The sequence below is a fragment of the Mauremys reevesii genome, linkage group 9, assembly GCF_016161935.1.
Source record: "Mauremys reevesii isolate NIE-2019 linkage group 9, ASM1616193v1, whole genome shotgun sequence".
NCBI classification, from domain to species: Eukaryota; Metazoa; Chordata; order Testudines; family Geoemydidae; genus Mauremys; species Mauremys reevesii.
This window is the reverse complement of record NC_052631.1, coordinates 36,154,896-36,178,267: the sequence shown is the minus strand read 5'-3', so window position 1 is coordinate 36,178,267 and position 23,372 is coordinate 36,154,896. Positions and strand designations below refer to the sequence as shown.

At 42.6% G+C, this 23,372-nt stretch overlaps 1 long non-coding RNA gene across 1 annotated transcript; it reads left to right on the top strand.

Moving 5' to 3' along the window:
• Window positions 1-22,097: 22,097 nt before the first annotated feature.
• LOC120371466 lies at window positions 22,098-23,075 on the top strand. Its single transcript, XR_005584370.1, has 3 exons — window positions 22,098-22,161; window positions 22,641-22,723; window positions 22,864-23,075. It is a non-coding gene; the product is annotated as an uncharacterized LOC120371466 (long non-coding RNA).
• Window positions 23,076-23,372: the final 297 nt, after the last annotated feature.

Genomic DNA, 23,372 nt, shown 5'->3' with positions numbered 1-23,372 from the left:
AAACAGTTACAATTTTCCACGTTTGCTGCTTGCAAAGATATTTAGGGCCTGGTCCTGACATCCTTACTTGCTTTCAGTTGTGGCTTGCCCCACACTGAAATCAATTGGACTGTTCAAGGAGTAACACACTGTTTGCTGTGAGTAAGTGCAGCAAAAGCTGGTAATCAGGTAGGAGGAATAAGATACAATTCCAAATGGATGAATGAGTCTGGAAAAATAAAACTTTTCCTTGAGCCTTTACTTGCTTTTTTTAAGGTATTGAGCCACATTTTATTATGGTCTTGAAAAGTATATTTTCCTTTCTTGTATTTCTGTTACTGGAGCATATCATGCCAAAATACTGCATCTCCCCAGGGGTGGTTCTTAGAACTGTACGGAGAATGGAAATTCTGTTTCACAGAAAGATTCAAAATTTGTTTTGATTGCAATTAGAAGTGAAACCCAAAAATTTTGAAACACTTCAAAAGAAAGTTCTGAAAAATATTCCATTTTGGATTGATCAAAATGTTTCATGTGACACAATCATTTCAACATTCTGTTTTGATTTTGACTCCTTTGCTTTATACTATAATATATAACAAAAGCCACAATAAAACATGTTTCAAAAGGGAAACTCATATGGAAAGGAAAATTCAAAATGTTTCATTCTGAAAATGTTGAAATTGTCAGAATTTCCCCCTCTTCCCCCCCCCATATGAAATTTGGGTGAAATTGACACAATTTTGGGAAACATTTTGATTTGGATGGAACTGCATTCTGCGACAGAAAATGGTTCCAAATTTTTCCAACCACCTCTATTACTGTTCTTTTCATGTTACTTCCAGAACAATTTATGAGGCTTGAGAGGATTGGAAACATCAGAGAGGCTACAAAGAACCGTCCAGACTGAACACCAGCTCAATCTCCTGGGGTTTCCCCTCCAGTCGTTAAGGTGGAACAAAGGAATGAATCTGCAGCCCTCACTGCTGACTCGCTAAAGCTTGGGCTACACTAGGAATTTGTTGGTATAACTGCGTTTCTTGGTTATAGCGGCATAGTTATAGTGACCTACACCCTGATGTAGACAGCTCTCTGTCAACGGGAGGCTTCTCCCATTGACATAGCTCCTGCCTCTTGGGGAGGTGGAGTACCTATTCCAATGGGAGAAGCTCTCCCATCAGTGTACATAGCATTTTCGCGAAGTACTACAACTGTAAGTGCAGACAAGCACCGAGTGACATAGGATGCAGTTCTAAATGCAGCACTAGATGTAGGCAAAATAATAGAGTATTCCAGCAGATATGAACAAACAAACACAGGCCTCGTTTCCATTAGGGTCAGTGGCAGTTGTAAATATACCACTGTGTGCACATAAAAATGTGCACAAGTGTCAACACTACAAGATAGGAGAAACAGAGGCATAACTCACTTGATACCACTAACCTCAAATGACAAAACAGATATCAGCAGGGAGTTAAGAATAGATCGTGTAGAACTGCTGCACAGATGAACTGTCGCAGGTTCATTGCCATTTTATCCCATGATAATCTGTCCAGTTGAGGAGTACTGAGTCTGTATCTTCATTGAACTGATGTATGTGTCAGTTTTCCCTACCTCCAAATGGAGACCCATTTGTGATACTGTAAGTTGCTGACTGGAAGGTTACAGATCCTGCATTCTCTGTGCTAAATTCCAAATGCCCATGCAGGTGCACTGAAGGACTACGGAAAAAGGCATAAGGAGCATATATTGCCCCCTCACTGCCCCTTGATTTTACTTGTTTATGGGCTTTCCTCTGAAACTAATCTCCGTTGCTTAGCAGCAACACACACACATTCATGGATTTCTCCCCCATGCTCTGATCAACCCCCTTTTACAGACGGGGAAGTGATAGAAGAGAGAGGTTAAGTGACTAGCCCAGTGTCAAAGAGGAAGTTTGTGGCAAGGACAGGAACTGAACTAGAATTCCTGAATCCCAATACAGTGCCTTTCCCACAGCATGCATCTTCAAAAGCCAGCAATAATGTAGACCTAGCATTTACCGGAGCTCTAGGTTGAATGGACAACTGATATACCTGATGATGTTGCTAGGACCCAACATATTGTGGCCAAAAGGGCCAGGGAGTGACCACAATCTTATCCATCTCTGCACACCAGGACACCTATTGGCACTGGGCATTCAACACTGGGAGATGTGCATGGTAGATTTTTTTTTCAAAAGCAGCTGCCAACTGTCCTGCATCCTTCCTATGTGGGAACAATGGCTCCAGAGACATCTATTCCTCTCCCTCTTTCTTCCTGCCTCACTTTCTGTAACTCCTCAGTGTGCCCATGGAGACAAAAGCCAAAATATATCACTTTGATGGGATCCCTGGGATGCAGCCTGGGACTGTGGGACTGCTGTGCCCCCTTAACTCTCCAGCCTGAGCTGTCTCTCTCAATGCTTTGCTAGTGACAAGCAGCAAAGCCCTCCAGGTGCTGTTATCACTCAGTACAACTGCATGTGGAGCCCCCACCTAGCTAGATTGCATGAATGCTCCCCGAGCCACTCATGAATCACACAGAGAAAGGCAGCAGCCAAATCTCCCCAGCTCTCAGCCTTGCACCTCAGGAATATACCGTCTTGCATTGCTCAAGATGAGCAGTGGAAATTTATTAATTGGTTCACCACTTCATCAAGTGGATATACACCAGCCTTTGTAAAACCTGAGCAAAGACCTTTACCAAACACTTCAGGCAAACTCACTGGTAAAGATAAACAGTTAAAACAAATTTATTAACTACAAAAGGAAGATTTTAAGTGATCATAAGTGATAGGCAAGAAGTCTGAGTGATTACCAAAAGAAAAGAAATATAAGCACGCAGTCTAACCTCTCAACCCTATTAGACTGGCAACATTTAGATTAACCAGTTTCTCTCACCCCACTGGAAATTGCAGTCCTTAATATACAGGTTTGTCCCTTAAACCTGAGCCAGTCTCCTCTGCTGGAGTCTTCTTCTCAGTGTCTTTGTTGCTTGCAGCATAGGTGGGGGCAGGAGAAAGGCTAAGCATGTGGCCTCTGTTTTATACCCTCAGTCCCATGTGCTTGGAGAACACAAGTCCAGGCATGTTTGGTGGGCATTGCTGAGTCCCGAGGCAAGGTTGAGCAATTCCCCTGGTGTGGCCTTATGCAGGTGAGTCATTGAATTGTAGCTCCCTTACTGGACAATGGCTATTGATAGTTGTTTGACACCCACCCAGGCGTTGTCTCTGGGGAACTGATATCTGGCTGATTCCCCAATTTACAGCATGTTTTAGTGATAACCATACAACACACTTCTCATAACTTCATATACATTACTGATATACATATTTAGAAAGAAAAATGACTTTCAGCAGATCATAACCTTTCCCATGATACCCATATAGCATGCTTTATATGCAATATCACACATATATAAATGAGGAATATGGGGGTCACAGGGAGCTCCCGTGGGATGTAGAGTGTCACAATCACTATATTTATTTCAAACTCTGTAAAGTTGCAAGAATTTCCCTCTGTTGAATTGTATATGGAATTGGGCCATTTGCACTAAATGAGGGTGATTTCAAAGTGTCCCTGAGCAGTTTGCAAACACAGATGTTTCGTTGCTCCCCAGCCCTTCTTCTACAAACACCTGTTCTATTAGTAATGCATTGTTAAGATAAGAGACAGGGCGCTCTTCTCTGCTCATGATGCACTGTGTAGAGGTGAGGAGCTGTCTTTTTAAATCTATTTGCTGCTCTTCTTGTTACTGTGCTTCTCTGTTGCTAAGGCAGGTTACTATGGCAAAGGCCCACCAAGTAAGTGAGGATTACATAGAGTAAATGTTTAAAACAGATGAACTTGATATATCAGCAGCTGGCTTCTTCAAATGGAATCAGATGGGAGGAAAGAAAGGTTACACCCTTAGAAAACACTGCAGAGAGTGATGTTTTGTCTGCAAAGGCAATTCTTATGTTGATAACTTTTTAATATCTATAGTTTCTGGTCATATGTGACATTGAAATAAAATATTAAGTGATATTGTAACCTCATTAAAAGTGTCATCTTGAATGACTCTTAAGCATCCTTCACTGCTGTTGACCTCAGTGACCACTGAAGGGGCTAAACAAATTCACTTCTCTTCATGGTCTCTTCTATTCAGCTTCTTAAACTGCGCTCTCCATTGGAGTATCTGAGCACCTTCTCATAGTGCATTAAGCAACGTGACTATGTTATCTATCATGTGTTGTTTGTCCTCTCATTCTTTCCTCAGGGTCAGAAGCGTGTGCATTTGTAATGTCTTGTTTTGCCTGGGTTAGGAACTGTTCTTTTGGGTTGGTTGGGGAGGAGTGTTATTTTTGTTTATTTAAATGTATTTACATTACAGAAGGCAAGGTCAGAGAAATGCACCTTGCACTTGGAACGGAAAGTGGTTTGGTTTGTGATGGCCCTCAGTTTCTGGGGGAGTTTATGCCATGATCTTGGACTGCACCTGAGAAAGTTGTGTCTCCTGCACAGATAAGATTTATCCTTATTGTAGAGAGAGAGGAGTGGAGTTATCAACCATGGTCTTTGCCGTGAAGCTTTATGCAATCTTTTAGATATGCTGGGCCTAGGCCATGGAGAGCCTTGAAGACAAAGACCAAGACTTGATTTGAAATTCTATGGGAAGCCATTATAGAGAACAGAGGACAGGTTTGATGATCTCTTGGTATTCTGTGTTGCTGAGATGTGCTGCTGGGTTCTGTACTAGCTGAAGTTTCCACAGCACTGAAGGCTTTGTGCCCAAGTACATCACATTTCTGTAGTCTAGCTGAGAAGTGACAAAGTCATGAGACCAGGTCATCATCTGCCCAGATGGGAGGGAGTCTCCTAGCCAACCAGAGATGATAGAAAGCCTGGATGCTGCTATGGGAAAGCTTGGCATCAGCAAAGAATCCAGGAGTATTCCTAAACTACTGACCAAATTGACCAATTGTACCTTCTACCAAAGAAGACTGCAAACTCTTCAACATTATTTCCTCTGCCCACCAGTACCACCTCTGTCTTGCTAGCTTCTTGTCAGCTTCAGCCAGGTGTTCTTCATACATGCACTGATCTCATCCAAGTTCTGGAACACCTTGGTACACTAGTGTGGCTATATGTGGTGTGGCTATATGTGGTACCTTGGTACACTAGTGTGGCTATATGTGGTGTGGCTATATGTGGTGAAGAATAAGTAGAGCTGTGTGTCATCTGCTTATCACTCACATTTGAGTCCATGTTATCTGACCCATTCACCTAGTGGTTGCAAGTAGATGTTGGGAAAAAACTGGAGAGGGAATTGATCCTTGTGGAACCCCACCAGTGGTCTAGCAATGTAGGTGCAGTTTCCCATCACAAATCATTTTAGCACATTATCGTACACCTCTGCCACCTCTCTCAAGCAAGACAGAAGTATCTTATGGTCAACAGTGCTGAATGCACAGGGAGGTCCCAAATGGATGTCTGTCATCTATCCATTGACAGGAGATCATCCATGAGTGCCACTGGCCTGGCCTGACTCCAGATTGTGCCAGGTTAGCTTCCATTAAATGAACTGGTGATTGGCCTTTGGCTAGCTTCTCTGTGAGCTTGCCGAGGAGTGGGATATTTGACACTGTGTAGTAGTTGGCTAGAACAGATGTATCCAGTGTGGGTTTCTTCAGTGTTGGTTGAACTGTTGTCTTTTGAAGACAGAAGGGAAGATTCTTTTTGTGAATGATGTTAGCTATTTCAGACAGGAATGGCACCAGTTGTTCATGACTCTTTCAAAAGCCAACTAGGTCATGGGTCGGCAAGTTTTGGGTTGAGACTTCAGTCTTCATCTTGTAGGTTTGAAATCAGCTGGAAATTACAACAAAAATATTATTTTAAGCCCTTCTGGTTAAGGGCTGTTTTGCCAAGTGGCTACCGAGAAGGGGTGCCATCTGGTTTGCCGCTTGCATCCTTGAATGTGACTTCGGGTTAGTTAACCTAGTTGAGGACTCCTGTTACTTGACTATGGTTGGCTGACCTAGTTGGCTGGACCACCTCCAGCTTTCATTATTTGGGTGATGGCCATAAAAGAGCCCATGGTGAAGGAGGAGGCCTTTTTTGCTTTCATGTGTATACACCTAAAAGAACCCTGCACGTACATCATGTGGCAGTCATGCCACAGGTAAATTATTACCATAACCTTTTCTGCAGCCCCCCCAGCATCAATTCCCCAATACCTCATGACCATTTTTGAGCTGTGCCACAGTAGCATGAATACAGGTAAGGTGAAGATGTATAAGACAACCATGACATCACTCATATGAATCACTGTGAATGTGCTATTTTTACTTGTTTTTTTTTTATTTGCAGTAGCACCTATTATGTGTTAGGTGCTCTCCAAATACTTCAAGTCCCTGCTCTGAGGAGCTAATAATTGAAGGACAAAAAAAAATACAGATTGGGGAAGGGAAATATAAATTGCCTAGTGTTATACAAGTTAACTTGAGTCACTGTAGGCAGCACCAGAGAAGAGGGTCTTTAAGAAGGACTCAAATATGAGATTGCAGGGGCCCTGCTGATGAGCTCGAGGAGATCATACCATGCATGGAGGATTGAAAGGAGGAAAGCAGGAGGTGGTAGTGTGAGAATTTGACAGACAGACTGGTGAGGTTGGGAGTGTTGGAGAAGTGGGGGTGCTGGTTTATAAGATTTCTGCTTTCAGAAGAAGAATGCTGAAGTCTGATGTTCCTAATAGGATCCAACAACTTGAATTACGGTGTCTAAGTAATGTTCATTGGTTTATCAGACATTTTATTAGACTGTGTTTGTAAATTGTACAAATTTAGGCTCATCTATAAAAAATAGCAATGACACTGTTAGCCTTTTCAGAAAGAAACCAGACTCTGAATAGACTTAGCTCCTGGACTCTTCTCTCACCCCTAGAACTGGGCTTCCCAGATTAGGATCCAACGTTCCATTGTGATGGCCTGTAAACTTACTCTTTTGTATACCAATCAATGTTGCTGTTAATTTAATACTGCCCCTGCCCCCAGCCATTTTGCATGTAGTAAGACTTGTGTTGCCACCATTCTTTCAAGAAACAGCTTAAGCATCTGTATGCAGGAAAGGGGTTCCTGGCTGTGGATCATAGACAGAGATGGGTACCTCCTTCCAGCCCAGACTCAGGTGCCTCTGTGAGAAGGGCAGGGCTTAGGAAACACCTCTTTCATCAATACCTGTTATTGGCTAACTTAGGCATCTGCCTGCCTAGTGTACCGGCTTTTGTGGATTCTATTCTCAGGTGCTTAACACTCCCCGGGCATTGAATAGGGAGCCTACATGCTAACTCAGGGCATTAGGCATTGCAACACCTCAGTGCCTTGGTCAGTTTTGAAAATAAGAGTTGCAATGCCTAGGAGCCTAAAGCTGCACCGTGCAATACTTACATACTTTGGGGCTTAGTCTATCTACCAACCTGACAGACTGTTGTTTTTTCATAGCCAGGGGTGAAAGTAACTTACAGGACTTACTGGTACTGCAGGAGTCCTGAGGGGGGCGTGGCCTCATCCGGAAGAGATGTGGCCTCAACCAGAAGAGGCGTGGCCTCTCAATATTTAAAGGCCCTGGGGCACCGGCTGTGGCTGAGAGCCCCAGGGCCTTTAAATCAACGAGGGGCTACCAGCTGCAGAGGTGGCTGGGAGCCCCCCGGAGCTCAGGGGAAAAATTAAAGGGCCAGGGGCTCCGGCCACTGCGGGGAACCCCAAGCTTTGTCAGGCTGGGGCCGGGATTTAAAGGGCCCAGAGCTCCTGCCACTGCGGGGACCCCTGAGCCCTTTAAATCCCAGCCCCAGCCTGGCCGCCAGAGCCGCGGCCGGGATTCAAAGGGCTCTGGGCTGCCTGCAGTGGTGGGGAGCTCTGAGCCCTTTAAATCCCTGCCACGGAAGCCGGTGTGGTCCGGCACGGCATACTGGCTCTTGCCGGTCTGCCGGACCGGACTGGATCAGCTTACTTTCACCTCTGTTCATAGCTATTCTTTGTAGTGGCCTAAGAACCCAGAAGGGACTGATTTAGTGTCCTAACTGAAAACATCAAGTCAATCCATCTAAGTGATGCGGAACGATTGGAAGGAAGGGAATTTCTGACACAGAGTATCATTTTTTAAGGGTACAATAAACCACTACAAGTTAGAGCCTAATCCTGCAAGCTGTTCCTTGGTGGTAGACCCTGCAACCAAGATCTGTGTTTGACTGGTTATTTCAATGCCTTTTTTTTGAGAAGCTTATTATATTTATATTGTATTATAATTGTCTTACAGGCATTATTCATAATATGAAGATATTAAAGAAAGTTGGCAGAGTTGTGATGAAATATCTGCAGAGATTTATTTTCCTATTAGATAATATTCCAAAAGTGGCATAAATCTCCTTCTTCGGTTAAACAAGTATTCTAAATGTCACCATTGTTTACATTATTAACAGAGTTCTCACAGTAACAATGATCTGTGTTCGTACTGTGCAGAAGACTTAACAAACAGCCTGTAGATTTATCATTTGCTGAAAACCAACTCATTATCTCTAGCAGTAAATTCCTTTCATAAATAATCTTGTGTGCTCTGGCTGCAAATAACGTTGGGTACAGTCTAATGAAATATACTGGCTAAATATGATTCTAAGTGGTCTTATTTGCTTTCGCTCACAAACCCTCCTCCAAACCCATCAATGGCTACCTTCCTTCATTGTCTAGGAAGTCTAAGGAATTTGTATCTATTAAGACTTTGTCTGTGGACTGCACTGTAAATTCATAGATTCCAAGGCCACAAGGGACCAATGTGGTCATCTTGCCTGACCTTCTGTATAATACAGGCCATAGAACATCCCCCAAATAATTCATAGAGCAGATCTCTGAGAAAAATATTCAATCTTGATCTAAAAATAGCCAGCAATGGAGAATCCACCATGACCCTTAGTGAATTGTCCCAATGGTTAATTACTGTCACTATTAAAAATGTATGCCTTATTTGAAGTCTTAATTTATCTAGCTTCAACTTCGAGCTACTGGATCATGTTATACCTTTCTCTGCTAGACTGATGAGCCCATTATTAAATATTTGTTCCCCATGTAGTTACTTATAGACTGTAATTGTCACCTCTTAAACGTTTCTTTGTTAAGCTAACTAGATTGAGCTCTTTGAGTCTATAACTAAAGCATGTTTTCTAATCCTGTCATTCTGGTGACTCTTCTGTAAACACCCTTGTAGCGAAGTGACAACTCACTGGTGCGGCACCTCCTGCTGGTTGTCTTGGGAATTAGCTCAATTCCAGCATATGGCATGCCCTCTTCAGGCTGGTGTCTCACCTGCCACTGGCCCCCGGGTCCCTCCCAGACCCTGGTGCCCTTTTCCTCAGGGTTCTGCCCCAGAAATACCCCCACACTCTGGGTCTTCCCTCACAGGGGAGCCCCCAACCCTCTAAACCAGGGGTAGGCAACCTATGGCACGGGTGCCGAAGGTGGCACGTGAGCTGATTTTCAGTGGCACTCACACTGTCCGGGCCCTGGCCACCAGTCCAGGGGGCTCTGCATTTTAATTTAATTTTAAATGAAGCTTCTTAAACATTTTAAAAGCCTTATTTACTTTATGTACAACAATAGTTTAGTTCTATATTATAGACTTATAGAAAGAGATCTTCTAAAAACGTTAAAATGTATTACTGGCACGTGAAACCTTAAATTAGAGTGACTAAATGAAGACTCGGCACCCCACTTCTGAAAGGTTACCGACCCCTGATCTAAACCCACCTTGCCTCAGTGGCTACTGCCAGTCATCATCTAGCCCCTGCTCACCGGGGCAGACTGCAAAGGCCACTCATCATTGGCAAGGGAGTCAGACCAGCTACCTCTACCTCTACCTCTGCCTAAGCCCGGGCTGCACCTCAGCAACCCCTGTACCCAGGGGTAAAGTGAGGCAGTACGGGCTGGTACTCCGTACCGGTAAGAACCCGCACCGGCCCATACCTAGCCCACATTAAAGCGCTGCTGCGGTAGTGCTTAAATGTGCCTGCCCCTTTTGCTTCCCCTGTCAGCAGCCCTGACAGGGGAGGGCCAATGGAAGGGGGCAAAGGGAGCAGTTTCACTGGGGCCAGCGATTTAAAAGGGCCCGGGACTCAGGACATTGCTGCTGCTAGCGCAGCAGCGGCATCCGGAGCCCCGGGCTGCTTAAATCAACACGGGAGCCCCGAGCATCATGGGCCAGGCGGCCTGGAAGAGCTGGTTGGGGGGATGCTGACCCCCAGCCCCACCCCTTCCACCTGAGGCCCCACCCCCGGCCCTTACCGGTAAGTGTCCTAACTTACTTTCACTCCTGCCTGTACCAGCTTTGGCCTTTAGCAAGGCTGAAGCCTGGGGGTTGACCAGGCTGGAGCTCCTCAGCCCTGCTCTACTCCCAGTACCCTAAGCTCTCAGGCAGCCAGGGCCTTCCTTCTCCAGAGCAAGAGAGAGACTCTCCCAGCACCTGGCCTCCAGCCTTCTTATAAGGGCCAGCTGGGCCTGATTGAGCTGGCCACAGCTGTGGCTGCCTCCCCTCTCAGCCTAGCTTGGCTGCTTTTAACTCTTTTTTCCAGCCACAGCCCTCCCCAGGGCTGTTTTAACCCCTTCAGGGCCTACATTGTTCCAATATAGCAACATCCTTCTTGAATTTTGGGCACCAGACCTGGACCCAGTATGCCCTCAGCAATTGCACAAGTGCTCTCTTTTCCTACCCCAGATTCCCCTTTTTATGCATCCCAGGATTGCATTAGCTCTTTTGGCCACAGCATCACACTGGGGGCTCGTGTTCGGCTGATTATCCACCATGACCACCAAATCTTTTTCAGAGTCACCACTTCCCAAGATAGAGTCCCCCTCATGTAAGCATGGCCTGAATTCTTTGTGCCTAGACGTAAACATTTATGTAGTCATATTAAAATGCATATTGTCTGCTTGCACCCCATATGCCAAGCAATCCAGATTGCTCTTAATCAGTGACCTGTCCTCTTCATTATTTACCACTCCCTCATTTTTATGATATCTGCAAACTTTATCAGTGATGATTTTATGTTTTCTTCCTGATCACTGATAAAAATGGTAAATAGCATAGGGCCAAGAACCAGTTCCTGTGAGACCCCACTGGAAATAATCCCCTCAATGACAATTCCCTGTTTATAACTTCATTTTGAGACCTATCAGTGAGCCAGTGTTTAATCTGCTTAATGTGTGCCATGTTAATCTTATGTCATTCTAGTTTTTTTAATCAAAATGGAGAGATGTCTCAATGTAGTATTCATGTGCAGCCAGCTATAGAAGAGACAGACACATTTTGTACTCTCCTAGGGGACCTTACTTGTGTTCTCTCTTCTTAAATCCAGTTTTGTGCAATGGTTAAACAGCAATAAGCGATACGTGAAATAGAATATGAGAATTGTCGCGCTAGATTGGAATGACTAACACACTGTCATAAATTAGAATCTATCCATGAAGATTTTGTGAATGGAAAGGAAGACTTAAATTTGCATTGAATGTCATTCACAATGAATAATTCAAGCAGCTCAAATATTAACCCACATCAAAATAATGTCATGAGGCTTAATTAATGAGCCAAATTCCACTTGTCTTATTCAGATGAACAAAATTTAGCCAAAAGCATGTGAAGTGCTTTGAGTGGAAATTATTATTTAGAATCCATGTTCTAAATACCTCTGTGAAATAAAAATACAGAGGAAAAGCATAAGAGTACTGTGCATAGCATCATGATCTAAAGGGCTCCATTGTGTTATGATTGTTTTTCCAATGACATAGCCAATATTATGAATTTCCTTCTTGAAATATATCCCTAAGCCTTCATTCAGGATACATTTACAAAGCTGCATGTGAAGCTATGGAAATCCTGAGTTGTAAATGCTTAGCACTTCTCAGACTTTTACCTTTATTTAGCCATGTAGATCAACAAGAGTCATGAATCTAAACTCATGAGAAATCAGAAAAAAATACTTCTGATTGTACTGTAACAGAAACCTATAGGAAGCAATGATATGTCTGTTCTAATTACCAGTAATTTGTTATATGGTGTAGCAATTATAAAGGAATTTCCATACTACCACCAGTCCTTTGCTGTTTCATTTTTATATATATCCTTGTATGACAGAATAGTAGTATAAGGAGGACAAAAATGTATAATTCACATCTAACATTCTGATCTACTTTTAATTAATCGGATCTACAGAATTTAATTTCCCCTCATGTAATCTACATTAGACGGGCAGATAGCTCTGTAGAAAGAGATCACCAAGGCAGAAAAATCCCTTTCAGCATCAGGACTGAGACACACACACCAGACAGAAAAAGCAAAGCAGATGAATGCTGATAATGAAATTGGAAATTGAATGACAGTTTACACCACCATTTCCCCTGAGTTCTCTCAGTAATTTTCTTGTGAATGACTAATGAAGCAGCAGCAGCTGTTGCTGCCGCTGCCAACAGGAACTGATATCCTATCAGGACTGGTGAGTCACCAACCTGACTCTTTGTATTCATTTGAAAATGTCAAAAGAAATTAAAGAGGCATCATTATATTTCTGGGATGCTAACTACACACCAGTGACTTAGAATCTCATCATATTTTTACCCCTTTTTGGAATGAATACAGAATATTGCTTTTAAATAACCTGCCTTTGGACAGCTAATTATATCTGCCATTCAGTTGTTTCAGTGCATCGTGTGAATTTAACTGTCTGAATTATAATCCTAAACTCTCATTCTGTGGCTATAAGCAGCCAGTTGTCACTAGGTGTGATTTTTTTTTCCAAAATACTCAACACTAATAATCAAATTTTTACTCATCCTGTATATTAATGGAAAGTCAATGTGCCAATTAACCCCAAAATGTGCTTTTCAAGGGCTGCAATTAAAAAAAAAAAAAACACACTCCAGCACCTCTGTTTGGTTTTATATGCTCCATATAGGCCTTCCCTTTTGTGCGTTCCAGGATAATCTTATGAGTTGCTTGGATAATGCTAAGTGCTGTGGACAGCCAGCAAGTTCCTTGTGTTTCCAAGCAGAGAACAAAAGCATGATATAAAACCCTGAAGAGACAGGTGAGGAAGTATCCCCAAATGCACGGCACAGCATGCGTAAATTCATTGCTGCTTTTAGACTATGTTGTTGCAGCCCGGAGTCTTGCTTGACTGGTTCACAGTATTTGTGCCACTTGCACCTTTTGCAAGGGAAGATGTGCCAGAGGTGAGCAGGTTGGGTTTCTGCTGCTCCCTTTCCTGGAGGTGTAAAAGAGGAAACTGCTCTAGTGTATGACAGGGAATCCACAGAACCTTGCTGGGTGAATTTGCCTGGGGAAGTAATGAATAAGTGCATTCCCCCAGGGCCGCCCAGAGGATTCAGGGGGCCTGGGGCAAAGCAATTTCGGGGGCTCCTTCCATGAAAAAAAGTTGCAATACTATAGTAACATGTATTTGGAAATGTAAAAAATAACTAGTGAAATACATTCAAAAATTAATTTGTAATAATTTGAAAATACACGAAATACATTATTTAAAAACATTAAATGCATTAATGGTAGGTATACATTTGCAATTACATAATGGGCTGTTGCTGGGTGATGGTGATGCTTGGTGCCAATGGGCTGTCGCTGCCTGGAGGTGGCGCTGCTGTTGCCCAGGGCTGGGTGGAGAGCTGGGCTCTCAGTTGGGGGGTGCCCGGCCCTGGCCCCAGCCCCAGCCCCTTACCATGCCGCTTACCCCCTCTCCTGGAGCCTCAGTGCACCGCGTCCAGCACTGCAGCAGCGTGGTGTTTCCAGCGGGGCCTGAGCTCCCGCCGCTCGGCCGCAGCTCGCAGCCCCGCCCCCTTACCAGCTGAGACACCGGGGGATGGGGGAAGATGGAGGCGGGGGGAACCTCTGACATACTTGTGGGGGCTCCTGAGGGGCCTGGGGAAAATTGCCCCACTTGCCCCCCCGCCCTGCCTCCACCCCCCCACCCCCCTAGGCAGCCCTGCATTCCCCAGACCCCTAGCCATGCCCTTCTCCAGCAAATGCTGCACACTTTGGGGGATGCACTGACTGGAATTGGATAAATCAGTGCTTGTAGGTGATTTGTACAGGTACAACCTTATTGTGCACGGACTTGCTGCTGCTGGATACCCATAGCCCTGAATTTCTCTGACAGAAGCCAGCATATCAGAGTGGTGAATCTGGCCCCAGGTCTCCAACCCTAGCCAGAGAGAATGGGACTATGTTGGCCGAGCTAATGCTGGCCCTTCCAGTACGTGGAATGCAGAAGAATCCACTATCTAGCTCAGGGGCAGGCAAACTTTTTGGCCTGAGGGCCGCATCAGGTTTCTGAAATTGTATGGAGGGCCAGTTAGGGGAGGCTGTGCCCTCCATTCAACCCCCCTGTTCTAAGCCCTCTGACCACCCTGACCCCTATCCACAACCCTACCCCCTGACCACCACCACCCCGAACTCCCCTACCCCCTTACCGCGCTGCCTGGAGCACCAGTGGCTGGCGGCGCTACAGTCGTGCTGCCCAGAGAAACAGGATAGGCGGCCGCGCCGGCCGGTGGGAGCCAGCCACGCCACTGCGCAGCACAGAGCACTGGGTCAGGTTGGGCTCTGCAGCTGCGCTGCCCCAGGAGCTCGCAGCCCCACTGCCCAGAGCATTGCACCAGTAGCTCAGTTAGCTGAGGCTGCGGGGGAGGGACCAGGGGCAAGCCTTCCGGGCTAGGAGCTCAGGGGCCGGGCAGGAGGGTCTCGCGGGCCGGATGTGGCCTGTAGGCCATAGTTTACACAACTCTGATCTAGCACCTCAGGCAGAGATGTGGCAAGTGGAAGAATTAACAACTGGCCCAACACCATAATTTGAGTAACTATCTGTTAAAACTTACCGTACTCTGTGTGTGCAAGGAAAATTCAACTCGTTCTGCAATGCTCATTCCAAACCAGGTGCACAAATGAGTGGCCTGGGAACTTTGTGGTAGGGGAAATATACACTCCCGCTCCCTGTGTTGGTCTCTGCACCAATCACTGGTCCCAGTCTTGGGCCTTCACATCACAGCCTCAGACCTGGGGCTGGTAGAAAGGAGATACCTTTCTCACTAACTCCTTTCTTCCTGCCAAAGAATGGCCACTTAGCCAGGTAATAGACAATTTGATTTTGTTGACACCCACCTGGCTGAGGCATCAGTTTACCTTTTGTCTCCGAGGAACTGGTTTGTGCCTGCTTTTCTAAACTTGGAGCATGTCTCAGTAAAGTCATACAGTAGAATCTTATAACTTTACATACAATATTGCCACAGATTTTACCAGGCCAATAATGTTCAGTGGATGATGTCAGTCCCCTCTGGTGTTATCTGGACTGGTGATCTCTGGTGTTATCTGGACAGGTCACTCCAATCTTTGACTCTGGAAGCTGGCCTCCTCTGCTCAGCTGTGAGAACCCCCACTCCTGGGCTGTTCACTCACAGCCTCTGGCATGTAAGCTGCCCCCAGCTAATTGCAACCGAATGACACTAGCCAATATCTCCAGTCCCAGAGACAACCCTAGGAACCTCTATCTTGCAGTGTCCAGTTATGCCTGCTGGACACTGCAAGCTTATATGAGTTTGTCAATTTAACAAAGAAATTGATATGCACCAGGCTTGTTATCCCAAGGAGAGTCTCTGACACACTTCAAACCAAACACACTGCTTCAGGTAGAATAAACAAATAGATTTATTAACTATAATGACAGATTTTAAGTGATTATAAGTCAAAACATAACAAGTCAGATTTGGTCAAAATGCATTCTAACACTTTCAGTGTCGTTACAAACTTAGATGTTTCTCACCGCAGGCTGGCTGGTTTGCTCTTCAGGCAGGCGCTTCCCTTTGATCAGCGCTTCAGTCGCTTGGTGGTGGTGTCTGTAGATGTAGGTGGAAGAGCGGGGAAGAGCATGGCAAAGGTCTCTCCCTTTTATCATGTCCTTTCTTCCCTCTTGGCTTTGCCCCCTCCCTCTTTCAGAGTCAGGTGAGCTTTACCTCATCACAGTTCCAAACTGACCAAAGGAATGGGGGGTGACTCCCTCAAGAGACTAACAGATCCTTTTGTTGCTGCCTAGGCCAACATCTTGTTCCTGTGAGGCTGGGTTTGTCTCATACTTGCCCTGATGAGGTGTGAACTGCCTCTCTGCTCTTGGAGAGTTTTTGTCAGAGCTTATTTTAAGCCATGAGGATACATTTTCAACCTCATAACTACATTCATGAAATTATAACCTATAAGATTACTCTTACATTACTGTAACAACAATGCTCAGTGCATGATGAGCCATTTGAAGACACCTGACATGACAAACTTTGCATTGGATACCACACAATCATTTAAAAAAGATGAACATGGGGGTGTCAGGTGTTCCCCCAAGGTACAGAGCATCACAACCTCACGAGACATACTTTGTACAAAATTTATCATAGTCTTGTAAAAAATGTGAACATACGGGTACAGACTGTCAGAGTGACCAACCAAAGTAACTATAGAAAGAAGAGAGTGGCAGTGAGGACAGTCTTGGTGGTGTGTCAGAGAAGTGTGCACAGAAAGGTTGTAGCAGTAACGTGGGGTTTCAGCTGTACACAGAAGAGTCTTGAGGGAGGAGAATTTATGTTGGGGAAGCAGGGAAGGCTTGTGGTAAAGGAAGCGAAGTTTGGCAACAGGTAGCACACGAGGGGAAAAATTCTTAAGGTACACATGCATTTAGCCAGCCAGTTTCACTAGCTGACCAATGGCTCCTTCTGGGAAATATTAGTGTTGTAAAAACTATGACAATACTTTTTCTTTCAGCTCAGAGAAGGTATTGCAAAGACTCCCAACTAAAAGGGGGAAAAAATACTCCCTCAAAAATCCTGGCAGTATCTCTTTAAAGAGAACTAAATAATCAGGTCTCATGCCTGCCCACCCTGATGAACTATCTTAAGTCCATTCTGTTCTTTCCTAAAGGAACAGAGTGACTGGAAATGAGTCCAAGGCCATTAGTCATTTTCTTGCACTTTATTAAGCAAAGTGTCCTAAAGTCACAGTTCCAAGAAGGCGACAGCTGTTCTGTACTTGTCAGAAATTCAGCTTCTGGTACTGTGTTGATCAGGGCCATGTAAGTAACTGGATGGATAGATTTTAGGATTATAAGGCTGCTGCTTTTTTCCTGTTGTTTGTTGTTTTCATCCATAATGCAAAGGTTTAAAGTTTTTAGTGGCAACTTATTGATAATTAAGAAATGTCAATACAAGAAATCAAATAAGGAATTAAAAATAATTATATGTTTGATATATGTTCAGTAACTGATCTTCCAGGAAAATAATATAGTATAAAGGTGAATATGTACTGTACTTTCATCCCTACAGCCTCTTATATTGGTACTTGAGGAGGACTGCAAGTTTTCAAGTGACTGGTAATTGGATGTGGAGTTTTTTCAACTCTAATTCAGATCCAATACACGTAGTCAGTGGACAAAAGCTCTTACCAACCGCATTCTGTCCAGTGACTATGTCCAAAATGTTTTCTGTCCAGTTTCTCTTGCACATGTGGCCACATCATTACTGATGCCCAGTGGCATCCTTTGCAATCTCAGTAGAGAGGTCAGTAGTCGAAGGACAACAGAGAATGGACCATCTTTAGAAATCCCTTCAGAGTACAAGTAAGGCAAATCTTTTGGAATTCAGCTTGCACTGTATCTCTTTGGTGGATAAACAGAGGCTTTGATCCAGCAAAGCGCATACTTAACTTTAGAAACCAGATTAGTCTATTCACTTTTTTAAAGTTATTTGTTAGATCAAGGCCTCAGTTTCCAAGGTTATCAAACCAGTACAATATGAAGGCAATTCACTAAGCCTGGGACATTTTTAGAAGTTACTTGCTCTTTCACTTCATGAAAATGTGGTCAAACTAAAGAAACTTCATGAAGAAGATTTGGTTATGCCACATTTGTACCTGACAGATGGTTTGCCATTTTCTCTATCACTTTTCAGAGGGTGTGGATGCTCAGGATTTCTGAAAATTGGGCCCTTTTCAGGCATCTCAAACAAGGTACCCCAAAATGACTAGACACTTTTCAAAATGTAGGCCATATAGTCTCACTAGTTGCTTCTGTGGTCTTTTTTGTGTATTGTGCATCTGCTTTGGTTAGATTGCAATGACTTTGGTGCAGGGACTGTCCATCTTTTGTCTTCTGCAATTACAGGCACGTTCCTGATATTTAACAACAAACAAAAGTAATAATAATATGTTTCTTCAGAGTATTGCAACAGCAAGTTAGACTCAAGAACATAAAATTCCTAATGGAAACAGTAATACAGTCCTATGATTAATTAATCTTATGAGTTGTTGCTAACGTACATTTATTTGAGAGAGCTAAAGCATTTTCAGCTCCATTGAAGAGCCTCTCTGTTACCAAAAGGAATTGTTTTCATTAAAGTGCTGTAGCTAATTGCCATCTCAACACTTTAATATCCATACTAACAATCACATTTTGTGCCAATACTATACTATGTGTGCCTGCTAATACCACTAACTGTTTTGTTGTCCTTTTAGTGCTTTCTAAAATGGACTGAAAAATATACTGCAGTCAAGATGATGGCCTTAGTAATTCACTCACTAAATTGAACTGCATTCTCCAAATGAACTCTCAAGTCACCCTGCTATTCATCCAGCCATGTAAAATGGCTAGATATGTCAAATTACTGTGGTAAAGGGAATGATCTGGGTTAGTATGAGTTAACTATCACATATCTTAGAACACTGATTAGAGTATTTTAAAAATGGAACAGCATACATCAGATTATTGTACTTCTTGAATGCTAGAGACACTTGTCTTCCAGCTTCTAGTCTTACTACAAACCTCCTCCATATGGTCATCTCACAGTAACTGTGGGCTCTCTGATGTGTTTTGTATGGAATCTTCCAATAATCCCTTTACCAAAAGGATTCCTGTAAGCCTGTTGCACGTGCTCAGATGGTCATATAAATATCTCAAAAGAAGAAGGGTTACATCCTGTTCTCTGCTTCACTCGTACATACGGATGGAGGGGGCAGAAGGAGTCTCTCTTCTTCACATGCAAGCAGACAAGCAGAATATGTCCATAGTGTACAACAGTGTGCTGGGATATACACCTGACTGATGTGCCTCAGCATGCCTGAGGGAATGTGGTCTACTGGAAAAGGGGTGTACCCAGCCTTTCTGACAACTAGCCTGTAGCCTGTGATCAGCAGCAAGGGCTAGTTGGCAGCAGTTGAGAGGAGCAGTAAAGGGAGCATCTCATTGCACTTCCACCAAGGGCAGGATTTAGCCCTGCCCTCAGATGGTAGCACACAAGTCGTATGGACATCAATAGGAGATGCATGTGTGTATCCAATAGAATTATTCTTCCCTAAATGTTTATACACAATAAGTAACAAAACATTTGTGACTTGAAGTTTTCATTGGGGGAAAAAAACTCTGTAAACTACAATAGATTCATATTGTGAGTAATGGGAAGTATTTTAAAGCCATTTTTAAAAGTGGGAAGGTGATAATTAGTCATATGTTTCTCTCTCTCTTCTCCTTCAATTCACTCCTTCAGACCTACTTTTTTCATGGCACCTTCTCAGCAAAGATATTTCCACACCTGCCCACATCTGCTCTATTGACCCAGTTTGATGACATGTGTTACACTAAACCACAGTCCCTGCCCAGAAGAGTTTGTAATCTGAGTTGCTAAAGTGCACTGTTAGTGAAATGCCACTCTTGCACTTATGTGCATCCATTGAAGCAACAAATAGGTATGTGAGAATAGAATTTGGCCCTATATAAATATTTAATAATCAGTGAATGCTTTTCTTCAAAAAAATAAAATAAAAATCAGACACAGGGCCAGATTCACAGTAACTCAAGTCAGTAGAGCTGCAGCAATTTACACCAGCAAAGAATTTCATCTAATGGCTACAAACAAAATTCTATATAAAGAAAAAAAGAGAATAAATACAAAAGCTGATGATTTCAGAGTTCCTTGGGATCTATCAGTGCTTAATAGCTTTGAAAGTCAAGCTATTTTAATATACATATCTAAATATGGATTTAGGTGCCTAATTTTCAACACCCAAGTTTGAAAATTTTGACCGAAATACATAACACCTCAATAGTGCTAATAAAATGTTTTGGCCTTGTCTAGCACCTTTCATCAGAGACCCTGAGTGCTTTGCAAACGTTATTTAGTTAAGCCTTCCAAAATCCTTGTGACATACGTAAGATAGAGAAGCTGTGGCAAGTAGCTTTTAGTGGCCTGCCCATGATAATATGACAAGTCAATGACAGAGAGGAGAATAGAATGCGCATCACCTGATTCCAAGTCCAGTGCTCTAAACACTAGAAAACTTATTTCTCTGTCTCATCTAGCTATATATCTACCCTACTTTTCCCTAACACCTGAAATTCTTGTTGCTAAGTATAATAAAATAATTACAATTATAAAAGTAGATGATTGATCTTGTTTGGAACAGTGTGTTTTATTTCCTCTGAACACCTATTAAGGATTATTAAAGAAACTAATTCTCCCTTCATTTGCTTTTAAAATGAAAAACAGACGTAAAATAAAATAGCAAACTGTAGGTCTGACTTTGTATTCATAGTGTATGTAGGAGAACAATCATAACTTGTTAGCCAAGTATGGAGTTAATAGACAAATTGTTCTTTCATCAAAAAGCATATGAAGGCTCATCCACTGAAGTATATAGCTCAATAGGTAAAATATGCAATTAAAATACATCTATGTTCAGATGACAGAGAAAGCAGTTTCACCAAGAAAGACTATTTAAAATAATTTGCTACTGATACTTGTGCTGTGGCTATTTAATTGACCAATGAGTGAAAGACATTGTACAACCAGAAATGTGTACTATAAAAGATGAACTACTAAATTATGTATGTATCATCTGGGAAAGAAAGAAAGAAAGAAAGAAAGAAAGAAAGGGTGGGAGGGAGAGGCCAAGATTATATTGAATGCTTGATTGCTTTTCCGACTCTTTCCATTAGGGATTCTGTCAATCAGCCTTGGAGAGACCATTCCTTCTGACGACATTAATGGACTTACTGAATAGTCCTTATCATGACTCTGAATACGTTTTTGTATTCAAGCGTAGCTCTGTGTTTTTAGGCTCAATCTTCCAATTTACTTGGAAAGAGGAAGAGGAATTGCTAGGTATGAATCGTTAACTTCCTAGCTTGGAGCCAAGAGCTGAGAAATGATGGCATAGCTATTTATGGGGAAAATTGGATTTATCAAGGATGAAAAAATTAATAAACAATTCTTTAACTAGATTTTTCATTTTTCAAAAAAGTTTTGAAACAATTTCTCCCAAAAAATCCAAACTATTAAGTATTTTTGAAATTATTCCTTTCAAAATTATTGTAAAATTGCACAACAACCCAACATATTTTGTTCTGCTTTTACTATATTTCAGCAAACATCAATATTTCAGATTGAAAATTTGTGCCACATTTCACCACTCCAGTTCTAGCTGAGGCTAAGGATGTTGGTCACTTCCTATTTCAGTTACAATTTCTGCATTTATCATAACCCAAATCAATCCAACAATTCTTCTCAACTCCATGCCTTACAATGTTCACAATTTTTATTGCTGTATCCATCACGATGACAATGTTGTCAGTTGGCTAGGCACAGAGGTAGAAACCTGGTAACCTAGGTTCTCTTCCTACATCCAACACTGCCTTGTGTAAGTATGGGCAGATCATTTAATATCTCTGTATCTTGGTTTGTCCATCTTGGAAGTGGGATAATACCACATGCTATTATAAAGTGTTTTGTGATCTAGAAATGAAAAGTGCTATATTTTTAAATTAGTTTTTATATAATATGGGAATCTATTTAGCAAATACTGATTATCGTTATCATAGCTTTAACATGCCTTTTGTGTAGGATGATGTCCATTTTTTAACATAAAATATTTATTAAAAAAATGTAGCCCAGCTCTGCATGACAGTTACAGACCTTTAGAACAATGAAACTAGCAACCATCCAGAGGGAGGTTCATGAGTGCAGAAGACAGAACTTTCACAGGATTTAAACCTGGCTATGGAATCCGTCTCCACAGGACATTAGATTGATCATGCACCAGAACTAGGGTGACCAGATGTCCCAATTTTATAAGGAAAGCCCTGATGTTTGGGGCTTTTTCTTATGGAGGAGTCTATTATACACCCCCCAACCCCACCCAGATTTTTCACCCTTGCTGTCTGGTCACCCTGACCTGAACACTTTCAGGACTAAATGCAAAATTCATGGACTCATGGGCTCTTCAATTTAGCAGAGAAGGGTATAACATGATCCAATGGATGAAAGTTGAAGCTAAGCAAATTCAGACTAAAAATAAAGCATACATTTTTAATGGTGGGAGTAATTAACCATTGGACCAGCTTATCAAGGGTTGTGGTAGATTCTCCATCACTGACAATTTTAAAATCAAGATTGGGTGTTTTTTTAAAAGATGTCCTCTAGGAATTATTTTGGGGAAGTTATACAGGAGGTCAGACTAGACGATCACAATGGTCCTTTTTGCTCTTGGAATCTATGAATTATGCACTTTTTCCTCTCTAATTTATAGAAATAGCTTCAAAAGATCTGGACATTTCTTCTCACTGGACATTGGACAATGTTCAACCAGACCACCTTCTCTGGGAAAGCAAGGTAATGTCAAATATAACATGATGGACTAATGCTCTTGAAGTCTTCACTTTTTGAGCATCTCTTTTATTGAGAGCTTGCTTGAATGGGGTCCCAAGTGCCTTCTGAATCATAATAAATCTAAACATTTTATTTTTGGACAGACACCAGGTAGATTTTGGGATGAACATCACTGAGTGGCATGTTTGGGTTTGCTGACAGCAAGTCGGGCGTTGTCTAAATAGCCATAAAACTGTGGAACTTTCATAGCTCATTGTCTCTGCTGGAAAAAAAAATACAGGCAATCTGTGAAGAGTATGCAAAACCTCTGTGCATTGGATCTGGAGCCTCGAAATAACAAAACTCCTGACTGATGATTTTAAACTAATTATAATATAGCCATAGTATATATGTACAAATGAATTCGAATTTGGTTCCTTTTCTTCCTTTATGTGTGTGTGTGTGTAACATTTATAAGTGAAACAGCAGTTCTAAGGTGTTTGCAGATACACAATGGTTTCCTTGTGTAACAAGATCTCTTATGGGAAACATTAAACACATTTAATCAGTCACATTTACAGCTCTTGCAACATGAATTATTAAACATCTCTAATGTTCTAGAATTACCATCCAAAAGGCAGGAACAAAGTTGCTCTTCAGATAATCAACACTG